The 13,555-nt window shown below is 49.4% G+C and overlaps 1 pseudogene; it reads left to right on the top strand.

The window, feature by feature from the left end:
- Window positions 1-13,183, top strand: part of LOC141201656 (cingulin-like) — a 150,815-nt pseudogene extending 137,632 nt beyond the window's left edge.
- The last annotated feature ends 372 nt before the right edge of the window (window positions 13,184-13,555 follow it).

Below are 13,555 nucleotides of genomic sequence, written 5' to 3' on the forward strand. Positions count from 1 at the left end.
GAGGTCAAGGGTGGAAAACTAATTTGCAGACTTTAAGGCAGCTAGAGACTCCTCTATGCGTGGTAAAGGGTATGCATCTTTATGTGTAATGAGATTTACTTGTCGGTAATCTACACACATTCTCATGCTCCCGTCCTTTTTCCTAACTAGAACTAGGGGAGCTACCCAGGGGCACCCTCCCATTGCGTACATCTACCACTCCCCTGGCGGTTAAGAGCGTGGGTCTGTGCTCGGAGCAAAGGGGTTCTACTACTGCCTGATAGCTCTGTCCTCTAAGACCTATAGCAGCTCTACACCAGATAAGCATTTCATTCATTGGGGGGATGACAATGGGTATGGGATCCGTCACCCACACATTACCGATTTCACCGTCTGTGAACCTTACTTGCTGTTGTTACATCAGGATCGGATCTCCTTCTGCAGCGCCCTCCTCTGTCTTGGTCTGGCAGTGTCAGCTATCTGTTGGAGCAAGAACACAACTTCTCCCAAACAGTTACCAACATTGTTAGTGCCAAGTACCATATACGGATTGGTGTCATCAGGATTAGTCTCCAACTACAATTAGCCCCTGGTCCTTCAGCTCCACTCTCCCCACCTTTACAGTCACATTCTTAACCCCGATTAGGTTAAGGGGGAGTCCATTTGAGGCATAAACAGAAAGATTTGGAGCTGGCGGACGTAGATCGTCCATGGACCAGAACCTCTTGTAGAGGACATCAGGCATGATGGTTACCTGAGATCCTGTGTCCGACAAACCTGTTGTACCAGTCTGCTGGGCCTGGGGAATTTACTCCTGGGTGTCGGCCCTCGGACCCAGGGTTTTCTCATTTAAAGGACAATTCTGGGCGGTGTGTCCGGTCTTGCGGTAGCAGGTAGGGTCCTTTTGTGAACAGCGCTGGTCACTGGTCCTCGTAGAGGGTGGTGTTGGTCACCTCCTTCGCATCCAGGGGACATCCTCAGGGCTATCGGCTAACAGGATTTTCCCTCCTTCCTCGGGCTCCGTCCGCAGCTGCAGAGCACTCAGCACAGTGGTCAGGGTTTTGCTCAGCTGGCGCACCTCAGAGCGCAGACTGTCCAGCTCTCTAGGGGACGTTGCTGGAACCTTAGCTTCAGCAGCCACTGGGGAAAAGGTGGGTGTAGCAGGCACTGGGGTAGCCCCACCCTGGTAACATTGGATGGCATTTGTCTCCAGGGGCTGCAGTCCTTTTATAGCCATGCCCTTGAGATTGTCAAAGGTGGCATCTGGATGATCCAGGGACCACCAACGCACAGTCTCCTCTGGAGACCACAGTCCCCGGCCAAACTGGTCCTTTAGCATTTTGTTTTCATTTTCGATGCTGGTCGGACTAACCTGTTTCAGGGCCCGCAGGGCCCCTTGTAAACGCCAGGCGTAGTCCCGAACATTGTCCTCCGACTGTTGGGAACAATTGTAGAACCTCATCCGGAGGTCAGCCTCAGTAAGATCCTCAAAAACAGTCTGTAGCTTTTTAAAGATTGTGGACACTGACTCCTGGTCTGCGGCCGACCATGTTTCCACTTCCCGTTCCGCAGCACCAGTCAGTTGTCCTAATACAACAGCGGCCCTCTGCTTGCCTGTCATAGAGTACATGTTCAAAATGCCGCATATCTTCCATTTGAATCCAGACAGGGTATCTGGTTTGCCGTTGTACTGGGGGAGCCACTTTGCTCCAGGAATGTACAGTAGAGTTATGGGAATGACAGGACTTACAGGCGCTGCTGGTGAAGCGGCCGCCTCGGCCTGCTCAGCATCGGGCGCGGGTTGAACATCAGGGCCGTTGACCGGTATTCCGGCGTTGTGCTGTTCGTCAGACATTCTGGCGCCCCCCTAGCTAACCGTGGTCTACCTTCTAGTTTTTCTTCCGGTAGGCCGCAGCTCCGCAGGTGACGGTCGTCTTCTGGACCTTGCGTTGCTTGCGTCCTACGTCAGAGCGTTCAGAGACGCTCCTTACAGGACCTGGCGCTTCTTGGTTTGACGTCGAGGCGTGGGGCGTGTCCGGGGCTTAGCGCTCTTTTGCAGGTACGCCCCTCAGTTTCCCGCGGTTACGCCCTTCTTCTCGCTCGGCGACCCAACAAAGGCGGCAATCTTCACCACAGTCAAATATGCAGTTCACTTCAACTTTGCCTTGGGGATGTCGCGGTGGTCGGCTCCCGGGCCCATACCCTGGGGTCACTCTTTGAAAGGGTGGATATTTATTAATTTTATAAGAGTTCATGATGCCACCTGTGGTTTCTGGTGAGAATCACCAGTGCTGCGCAGTCCACTGAGGCCGGTGATAAGGCAGCTTGATGGTATAGCTCCCCACAGGTGGAGCTAGGCCTCAGGGCAGCGTACAGAAAGGAGAAGCGGGACAGGCGAGACCCAGCCGGGTCAGAGCAAGAACAGGGACAGACACGATAGTCACTTCAGTACCTTTTACTGATGGAAATTCAGGCACATCCCGGAGCACTGTAGGGTGAAGGGTGAATATCAGGATCCTCCCCAATGAGCATGTGTAGGGCCTCCTGTCTCTTGCCTCTGCGTACTAAGTTTCTGACCTGTCTGGAGCTAGGCCTAACTTTGTCTCTGTCCTGCGCTGGCTGACGTAGTGGTTGGGCCTTCTCTTGGAGTGCACGCTCCCGGCTTACGGGGCCTATGTGTCTCCTGGCTCTGTTACGAATCAGCACTTTTGCGATCCTGGGACCTGTAGTTCTCCAGGGATTCCGGTTATGCCTAACTGGGTCGTAGAGATCCCGGTAAGCTCGGACCCGGTGTCCGGTAACAGCTTCGGGGGAGCTAGTTAAGCTCCTCTGCCCCCTATGTACTAACTCTCCACTCACCTTTGGCCAACTCGGGCCCTCACTAGGCTATACACATTAATGGCAGCTTGCCGCGCTTCACCGATCTTATGGCGCCGGCACACCTAAAGCTCACTATTCTGATCTACATCTGACCTGAGCTCGACTCTGTATTCAGACCTGTACTTGCTGAACTCTCCAGAGGAACTGCTGAATCACTCTCTGTGCACTCCAGACTGAACTGCCTGGCTCCACCTTCCCTATTTATATCCGTAACGGGCTCCCTCTGGTGGTCTGAGGTGGAAGGTGCAGATGTGTGAATGTTTATGGGGGCCTCTTGTGGAGGAATCAATCAATGCACTCTTCCAGGATCTGTGATACCAAGTGCAGCTGGGCGTCACACCAGCAAGACAGGATGGGGAGCCGTCGTGGCTCAAACCCCCTTCCAAGGGGTCTGGCAGAAGAGACCAGCAGGAGATCCTCCAACTTCCACGAGTTAAAGGCGGTGGAGGAGGCACTCAAAATGTCGGCTCCAATCATTACGGGCAAACACGTAAAAGTCTATTCAGACAACATGACTACCGTAGCTCACCTGTCCCATCAAGGGAGTACAAGGTACGAGAATCTAAAAAGTATCTCGGCAAGAATATTCTTCTGGGCAGAAGGACATCTTCGTTCCTTATCAGGTCTGCACATAAAAGGCTCAGACAACATCCAGGCCGATTTTCTGAGCAGAAGGAATATCCATCCGGGGGGATGGGAGCTGGACTCAGACATTTTTCACATGCTGACCAGACAATGGGGTCGTCCGGAGGTGGACCTCTTTGCAAGACGCAAGAACACCAAAAATACTTCTCCCTACATCCAGACGACGTATGCCTGGGGATAGATGCATTCTCTCACCCGTGGCGTTTCCATCTGGCTTACGCTTTTCCCCCAATTCCATTGCTAGCCAAGACCTTACAGAAAGTAAGGACCGAGGAGGTCAAGATAATTTTGACAGCCCCGCTTTGGCCCAAAAGGAGCTGGTTCTGTGCACTAAACAATTTAAGCATAGAGGGACCCCTCATTCTGCCAGCAATCAAGAACCCCTGTCCATCAGGGTCCAATACTCCATCCAGATCCAGAGAACCTCCATCTAGCGGCCTGGCTTCTGAGTTCACAATCCTGAAGGCCAAAGGACTCTCAGAAAGAGTAATTCACACCCTACAAAAAAGTAGGAAACAAATCACAAACTCCATATACAGCAAGATATGGAAGACCTTCCTAACATGGTATAAACCAAATATACCAGATCTTCGGCATCCTGACATGACCCAGATCTTGGATTTTCTACAAGAAGGGCTGGAGAAGGACCTTAGACCTAGCATCCTCAAGGTTCAGATCGCAGCACTGAGTATTTATTTCGACAAGAGCCTAGCCGAACCCCGATGGGTAAAAAGGTTCATGACAGCAGCTAATCGCCTGCGCCCCAGAATAATTAACCACGTTCCCTCCTGGGATCTTAATATCGTCCTTAAAGGTCTGACACTACCACCGTTTGAACCTTTGGCCTCAATAGAGCTGGATAAATTAGCCTGGAAAACAATATTTCTAGTAGCGATTACCACTGCCAGGAGAGTGGGAGAAATCCAAGCCTTCTCATTGAATGACCCATATCTGAGAATCCTGGATGATAGGATTATTCTACAACTGGACACATCTTTCTTGCCAAAGGTAGTCTCAGACTTTCATAGGTCTCAAGAGATAATTCTTCCTTCCTTCTGTCAAGACCCAAAAAATAAAAGGGAAGAAGAATACCATACTTTGGACGTAAGGAGGGTTGTTCTTCACTACCTCCAAAAAACAGAGGCCTCGAGGAAGGATCAGAACCTCTTTATTCAGCCATTTGGTCAGAACAGAGGGAAGAAGGTCTCAAAGGTTACCATCGCCACTTGGATCAAGAAAGCAATTATAGAATCATATCAGATCCAAGATCTCTCACCACCAGAGAAGCTGAAAGCACACTCTACTAGAGCCATGTCTGTCTCCTGGACAGAGAAGGCTAGCGCTTCCCTCGAGCAGATATGTAGAGCAGCTACATGGTCCTCGGTTCATACCTTCACCAAGCATTACAAACTTAATTTAATGTCCATTAAAGACTTGGCCTTTCGGCGGAAAGTGCTTCAGGCCATTGTCCCTCCCTAAACATGAGTCTTTGGTACTTCTCCTATGGTGCTGTCGTGGGAGGTTATTGGAGAAAATAGAAGTAGACTTACTGGTAATTTGGTTTCTAATAACCCACCACGACAGCACTGGTAATTCCCTCCCAGGCTTGGTTAGCCAATCATTTAATTTGAATAAATATAATTTGAAGCATCCATACTTGTGTGGTCCTTTATAAAAACACTGGAGGGAGGATGAGGGAGGGGCTATTTCACCTCTTTGTGTTTCCTGTCCCTATTAGGGAGGGGTGACATCCTCCTTTGGTGCTGTCGTGGTGGGTTATTAGAAACCGAATTACCGGTAAGTCTAATTCTATTTTTTTCACAAATAAACGCAAGTTATATCGAAGAAATTTTACCACTATCATGAAGTACAATATGTCATGAAAAAACAATCTCAGCATCAGGGGGATCCGTTGAAGCGTTCCAGAGTAATTACCTCATAAAGTGACAGTGGTCAGAATTGTAAAAATTGGCCTGGTCATTAACGTGCAAACCACCCTCGGCGGTAAAGGGGTTAAAGTGTATCCATCGTTTTAATTTTTATTTCATAAATGAATAGTTTACATGAAAATAAGAAACTTTGTAATATATCTTATCAAAGAAATTTGCTTCTTTATTTGCTAAAATTGATCAGTCATCATCAAGTCTCAATTCTGAGGTTTTAAATTTGTATTCAGTGAACACAGACTTTCCCATTACTGAGATAGGAGATGGCAACTGCTACTGATAAGGGGGAAAAGCTGTCTCAAGCTCCTCCCTCTTCCTGCCCACATAGAATTGTATCAGTAGCAGCTGCCATCTCCTATCTCAGTAATGGGAAAGTGTCTTCACTGAATACAGATTTTACCTCAGAATTTCATAATGAATGATACATTTTAGCAGAGAATGAAGAAAATTATAAAGTTGTTTAATTTCATGTGTACTATTGATTCATGAAATAACAATTAAAATGAGGGTTACTCTTTAAGATAATCGGGAGCCTTAAAGGTCATATGCTGGAGATGTCGGCTTCACTGCTGATGCGAGTACCTTAGACACATGAATGATGTACGGAAAGTCTGCAGGAAGTAAGCGGAGACCAGTGCGGACTACTGGAGCAATAGTGATGGAGCCAAGGGTGGAACAAAGAGGAGAGAATAGGGATTTTGAATTGAACATCTTTCCTGCTGTTTCCTGAGTTTTTGGAAAACCATTTTAAGCTATGTGCACACTGCTTCTCTTAGATTTCGGCACCGCCACCGAGATTTTCCAGACAAAGCCGCTTCAGGAAGACCTCGACGGTTGTTTTCCTGAGGTGTCCTTTCCAGCGGCTTTGCAGCTTTTTCACTTTATACTGGTAACTATAGAGAGCAGGCGGCTTCCTAGCGAAAACGCTCAAAGAATGAACCTGTTCCTTATTTTAACCACTTCAGTTTCCGAATCCTAAAGTGGTTAAAAGACATAAGACAAAAGATGTGCACAGCCATGTTGCTTTGACATTGCTGTGCATTATGTTCATATTATGGGGTGCTTTATCTGGCAGATTCCAGGCTTGGGGTAAGTTCACACACAGTATTTTGATGTGGATTTTTTTATGTGCATTTATTGAGTGGCCATACCCACTCCCAGTTGAGTTCTGACCACCGTTCAAAAACTTGGCAAAGTGGTCCTAGATGGGAGAAAAAACCCACAAAATTTTAAGCAATTTTACACTAGAAAACGAACGTAAACTGCTGGATGAATCGGCCCCTTCGTTTTCTGAAGCAGTCAAAAAACTCAGTGTGAACATCCCCTAAATGTGGTTTTTGGAGCAGAATCCACTTCAGAATATTGTGGGAACATACCCTAATGGTTTCTTTTAACTTTCTGTTCCAGGAATGTTTCCAGTTGACCAATCCGAATACAGCAATTTGAAGAGTGCGCTGGAAAAGCTGACCTTGGACTATTCAAGTGTGTCTGTTAGTTGGGACAGTGTAGCGTCGGCGTCCCTGCCTCCTGCTAGGCAGGGACGCTGTTCCCCTCACCTCTCCGCTCCGTGCCCGGCGTCTTCCTCCCGCTCTGCTGGCAGCGCGCGGTGCTTCCCGGCCACGGTGCTTACAGCGCGCGCTCCCCCTCTCTTAAAGGGGCCGCGCACGCCGTCCTAAAGAGTCCCCGGCCAATGGCCGGAGGACTTCACCATATATAAGGCACCTCCTCCAAAATGGAGGTGCCCGAGCAATGTTGTAGCACAGTTCATCACTCTGCTTCAGCCCCCAGGTCCCGTTTCCAGTTACCTGCCAGTTACCTGCCAGTTACCTGCCAGTTTCCTGTCTGATACCTGCCTGACTCTTGTCTACCTGCTGCTATTCCTGCGGTCCGACAGTCTGCCTACCAGCCCTGCCAGTCTGTCTATGGATCCGTCTGCCCGCTCACCTGGGAGCGCACATCTGCTACCTGCCTGCTAGCCTACCTGGAGGCTCCGCCGTCACGTGCTGTGACCACCTGCCTGTCCAGAGACTCTTTCCCGCTCACCTGGGAGCGCTCACCTGCTACCTGCCTGCTAGCCTACCTGGAGGCTCCGCCGTCACGTGCTGTGACCACCTGCCTGTCCAGAGACTCTTGCTCGCTCACCTGGGAGCGTCCACCTGCTACCAGCCTGCTAGCCTACCTGGAGGCTCTGCCGTCACTTGCCGTGACCACCCGCCTGTCAAGAGACTGTCCCGGTCACTTGCTGTGATCCCTGCCCGTTAACCCAGAGACTGTCCCGGTCACTTGCCGTGACCACCTGCCCGTTTACCCAGAGACTGTCCCGGTCACTTGCCGTGACCACCTGCCCGTTTACCCAGAGACTGTCCCTGTCACTTGCTGTGACTACCTGCCCGTCTTCCCTGGGCGCCACCCGCTTCCTTACAAGGACCGCCCCCTTGTATAGTTGCTCAGAGGTTCCGCCTCCCAGACCCGTTACAGTTTGCTCAGGCCATGGAACCCGGTGGCACCCAAGCTCCCTCGCTCTCAGACCTATGTCATGAACTGTCCCGTCAGAGGTCCCAACAGGAGTCCATCCTGGGTCACCTGCGGAATGTCAACTCTCGCCTGGACACTCTGACTGCTCCACCAGCAACCACCGCTAGTGTCATCACTCGCAACCCGGCAGCGCCGCTGCCTACCAATACCATGGTATCCTGCCCCAGACCCCGGCTTTCTGCACCTCCTCGCTTCGGAGGCGACCCCGCTCAAGCTCGGGGCTTCATAAACCAGTGCACCCTGCACTTTGAACTCCTGTCCCACCAGTTTATCTCCGACCGGGTCAAAGTTGCCTTCATCATGTCCCATCTCACGGGGGAGGCACTGGCTTGGCTAAATCCTCTATGGGAGAGAGGAGACCCCCTGGTGTCCGACCTGCCAGCCTTTCTCACGGCTTTCCAGAAAGTCTTCGACGAACCCGGACGGAAGACCTCATCCGCATCGCCTCTGCTACGCCTCCGCCAAGGAAATCTCACCGTGGGCCAATATGCCATACGGTTCCGTACCCTTGCTTCAGAGCTGGCCTGGGATAACGACGCTCTGGTGTCTGTCTTCTGGGAGGGTCTGTCCGGCCGTATTAAAGATTAACTCGCCGGTCGGGACATTCCTACCACTCTCGACGACTTAATACCACTTGCCACCCGGATTGACATCAGGTTCCAGGAGCGCGCCAAAGAGGTCACCCGTTAGAGGAGGTTTCCACATCTAGCCCCCACCTTCCAGAAACCCGTCATTCCCTCCGTTACTCCCCCGGCACACTCACCTGAGGCTATGCAGGTCGACCTGACCAAGATGGTCAAAACCCGTCAAGACTCTCGCCGTGCCGAGGGGAGCTGCTTCTACTGTGGCAGTAAGGAGCACCGGATCCGTTCCTGCCCTGAGAGGTCGGGAAACGCCTGTGTCTAGGGTCGCTCAGGGAGGTCGCCCTAGACAAAAGTAAACCCTCTCCATCCCTGATGCTGTCAGTCTCTATCACCTGCGGAGAGAACCGCTATTTCGAACTGGCTTAACTTGACTCAGGAGCTGCTGGTAATCTCATCTCTTAATCCCTGGTAGAGAAGTACCGCATTCCCACCAAACCTCTGGCTGTACCTTTATCTGTCGCCGCCGTGGATGGGGGCCTTTTACCACATCCCATCCAACTCATCACCGAATCCATAACTCTGCAGGTGGGAATGCTGCATTCTGAGAGCATCTCCTTTCATGTTCTGCCTGGACTCTCTCACGCACTCTTGCTGGGCCTACCTTGGCTCCAGAAACATGCACCCGTGCTTGACTGGCAGACCGGAGAAGTCCTTCGCTGGGGACAGGACTGCCATAAGACTTGTCTAGTTCCCGTTCATCCTGCTCGTCCTTCTCCTACCCCAGTCAATCTACCCGGTCTACCGGTTCCCTATTGGTCTTATGCGGATGTCTTCAATAAAAAAGAAGCAGAGACATTACCCCCTCATAGACCATACGACTGTCCAATCGACCTGATACCCGGCTCTACTCCTCCCCGTGGGCGTATCTACCCTTTGTCCGCAGCAGAGACCCGGTCCATGTCTGAATATATTGAGGAGAATCTTGCCCGGGGATTTATCCGGAAATCTACCTCCCCGGCGGGAGCAGGCTTCTTCTTCGTCAAAAAGAAGGACGGCTCACTCCGTCCATGTATAGATTATAGAGGCCTTAAACAGATTACAGTGAAGAATAAATACCCCCTCCCGCTCATTCCTGAATTATTTGACCGCCTGAGGGGAGCTAGAATCTTCACCAAACTGGATCTCCGTGGGGCGTATAACCTGGTCCGTATCCGTCAGGGGGATGAGTGGAAGACGGCATTCAACACCCGGGATGGCCACTATGAGTACCTTGTAATACCCTTCGGTCTCTGTAACGCTCCTGCCGTCTTTCAAGAGTTGGTCAATGACTCCTGCTAGGCAGGGACACTGTTCCCCTCACCTCTCCGCTCCGTGCCCGGCGTCTTCCTCCCGCTCTGCTGGCAGCGCTCGCTGCTTCCCGGCCACGGTGCTTAGGGCGCGCGCTCCCCCTCTCTTAAAGGGGCCGCACGCGCCGTCCTAAAGAGTCCCCGGCCAATGGCCGGAGGACTTCACCATATATAAGGCACCTCCTCCAAAATGGAGGTGCCCGAGCAATGTTGTAGCACAGTTCATCACTCTGCTTCAGCCCTCAGGTCCTGTTTCCAGTTACCTGCCAGTTACCTGCCAGTTTCCTGTCTGATACCTGCCTGACTCTTGTCTACCTGCTGCTATTCCTGCAGTCCGACAGTCTGCCTACCAGCCCTGCCAGTCTGTCTATGGATCCGTCTGCCCGCTCACCTGGGAGCGCACATCTGCTACCTGCCTGCTAGCCTACCTGGAGGCTCCGCCGTCACGTGCTGTGACCACCTGCCTGTCCAGAGACTCTTTCCCGCTCACCTGGGAGCGCTCACCTGCTACCTGCCTGCTAGCCTACCTGGAGGCTCCGCCGTCACGTGCTGTGACCACCTGCCTGTCCAGAGACTCTTGCTCGCTCACCTGGGAGCGTCCACCTGCTACCAGCCTGCTAGCCTACCTGGAGGCTCTGCCGTCACTTGCCGTGACCACCCGCCTGTCAAGAGACTGTCCCGGTCACTTGCTGTGATCCCTGCCCGTTAACCCAGAGACTGTCCCGGTCACTTGCCGTGACCACCTGCCCGTTTACCCAGAGACTGTCCCGGTCACTTGCCGTGACCACCTGCCCGTTTACCCAGAGACTGTCCCTGTCACTTGCTGTGACTACCTGCCCGTCTTCCCTGGGCGCCACCCGCTTCCTTACAAGGACCGCCCCCTTGTATAGTTGCTCAGAGGTTCCGCCTCCCAGACCCGTTACAGACAGCAGTGCAGCTCTGGGTGCTGGCTGGAGGTGCGTCTTCTACTGCCATTATCTGACTTATTTTATATCACTATATATTTTATTTCAGTCATTTCCTATACTTATGATGAAAATATACCATGCAGGCATTAATGTGTCCTACAGTGATCATAAGGGCACATTTATCACCTACTGGCCGATTAATTGAGCATTAGATAGACATTTCAATAATTTTAATTTCTGAAAAGGGGTCATTTGTGAAAGTTTAATTATTGATTTAGTGTGTAAGGCTGTAAAAAAACATCTTCAGCTCAGAAAATTCTTCTGTAACAATGATCAGGAGGAAAGCAAAAAAACGTTACAAGATAAAGGCCAATTTTTGGCAGAACAAACCACTGGCTCAACAGTTCATCTTGGTAATATGTTAACCACTTGTATATTACACTCACGAATGGTATCTAGTCCCCTAGTAAATTCAGCATTGTATCACGCAGAGAGTTGCACAGTCTCACACTCTTACAGTAAAGAATCCTGGTCTTGGCCCTTTTGTTATAGATACGGTACTGAATATACTACACTAGGTCACTCCTTAGCATTTCTTTTTAACTAATAATTTAATAATAATTAATAATTTTAACTCATAATTAATTGTATTACTCTTTCCTTGTATTGCAGTCCACCTATTCCATCTTTACTTTAATTTCCCACCTTGTACGTGCTAGACCTCGGCTTTGTCTTTTTTGCACACTGGTGGCTAAATCTGTGCACCATGTTCCATATGGAGTCTGACTAGAGAAAATGTATTTTTCATTGTTAAATCACATCTGTCACTTCTCGGCCCAAACCTCCAGCTTATCCAGATATGTTTGTGACATATTATCCTGCAATTCCATAGCCAGGATTGTTATCGGTACAGTATTGTGTAGATCTGAATCCTCATATCCTCATCAATACACATGTACATGTACACATGAGCCTTCTGGACTTCCCATAGAGAAGTCAGAAATGGTTTATTACCACCTCTGCCTTCCTGATTGTTTCCTAAACAAGTGCTGTGCGTATAGTTTAGGAAGCAATGACGATGATCATGTGAGTACCGGTTGCTGGCAGCATGCATTGCTAGGTTAGCCCCAGATTGACTCAACAGTTTGCAGGAAGTTGAATTTTGTCATGTTTTATTACTGAATTCCCCTGTAACTTGGCCTGGCATATAAGCCCCAGTTACAGGGGAATTCAGTAATGACAAAATGAAGGCAAACGTTATTTGGATGACTGAACCAGAGACATTTTTAAAGATCTTAAAATCCCATGTACGAAAAAGAAAACATATGCCTGGTGATGATCAGAAATAATCTGGTCTTGAACTGGTTTATAGTTCATTCTACTACCTGCCTTGTGTATAGTAGGCAGTGCAAATAGCGTGGTGTTTCTCTGTTATGATGGACACCGCGTTACTGGTATTTTCCAGACCAATTTCTATTAGAGTGGTGGATCCCTATCGAGCACTAAGTAGTTTCCCATTTTATTAACACTTTCGGTATATTTGCCTCTCTATATAAATTATAACTAATGTTCATGTCCTGCACAGGTTGAGCTTCCTGTTGCTTTAACACATGGAGGTGTTTAACCAGAGACCTGAGCAGGAATACAATGTATCTGTCATAATGACGTCCCCTACAGTCCCATACAAGGCTGTGCTGTCCTCTCCAAAGCTGATTAAGGTACTTTCTGTCTATGGCTTCCATGATGCAGTAATGCCTTATACATGGATCTGGTGGATCATAGGCTGCGAAACGTAACCACTCTGCGCTGTATTGTCGGCCACTCTGATTTGTTGTGCCATACGCCAAAACTAACTATCAGGGTGTTTCATTACTTCTGGGGGAAACAAAATCAGTAAAATTGGACTTGGATGTTGAGATGATGACATTTTTTGTTCAGTATTTGCAGTTAAAGTGGTTTTCTGCTACTGTAACATTAATGACCTAATCCCCGCACTGGTTATCAATGTCAGATCGGTGGAAGTCCCAACAACTGGCATCACCAACTATCTGCTGTATGCAGCGGTGGCCAGATGGTGTTCGGAGCGGATCCACACCGCTCCAGCACGCTGGTCACTAGTCACTGTCGGGTTCTGAAGATCAGCTCCAATTGTATGATCCCATCTAATTTTTCGCATTATTCCTTTAGGAATATGGAGAACGGAGATTACTATTGTAAATCAATCTGAAATTCCTGACAAATCTGTAGTAAAGGAATATCTTGAACCTATGATTTTGGGTACAATTATTTCACCAGATGACTATCTTGAAAAGATCACGTCACTGTGTCAAGTCAGTGACCATTGGATCACAAAGATTTGAGGTGATATTATTGGGAAATTATATCATAAACATTAATTTTGCAAACACATTATATGTGTTATCTTAAGCTCTCCATATGTTAAAGGGGTTGTCCAAGACTTAGATATTGATGACTTATCCTTTGGATGGGTGGAGGTCCGCAGCAGCTCCCCCGGCAGCTGGGTGTACACAGTATACGGAGGTGGAACACCTAAGCTCTGTACATTGTGTAAAGACCGTTATCAGGTTCTGCAGCTCTGCTCTTATTTACTTCAATGGGAGCTGAGCTGTAGTACCTGAGAATGGCCACTACGTGGTGTCCTGACTCCATACACTGTTCACTTTTGGGTGCCATGTGAGCTGCAAACAATGGATCAGTGGGGTGCCGAGTGT

This window comes from Phyllobates terribilis, unplaced genomic scaffold (assembly GCF_046119375.1).
Source record: "Phyllobates terribilis strain yellow unplaced genomic scaffold, ASM4611937v1 Scaffold_122__1_contigs__length_5177241, whole genome shotgun sequence".
NCBI classification, from domain to species: Eukaryota; Metazoa; Chordata; class Amphibia; order Anura; family Dendrobatidae; genus Phyllobates; species Phyllobates terribilis.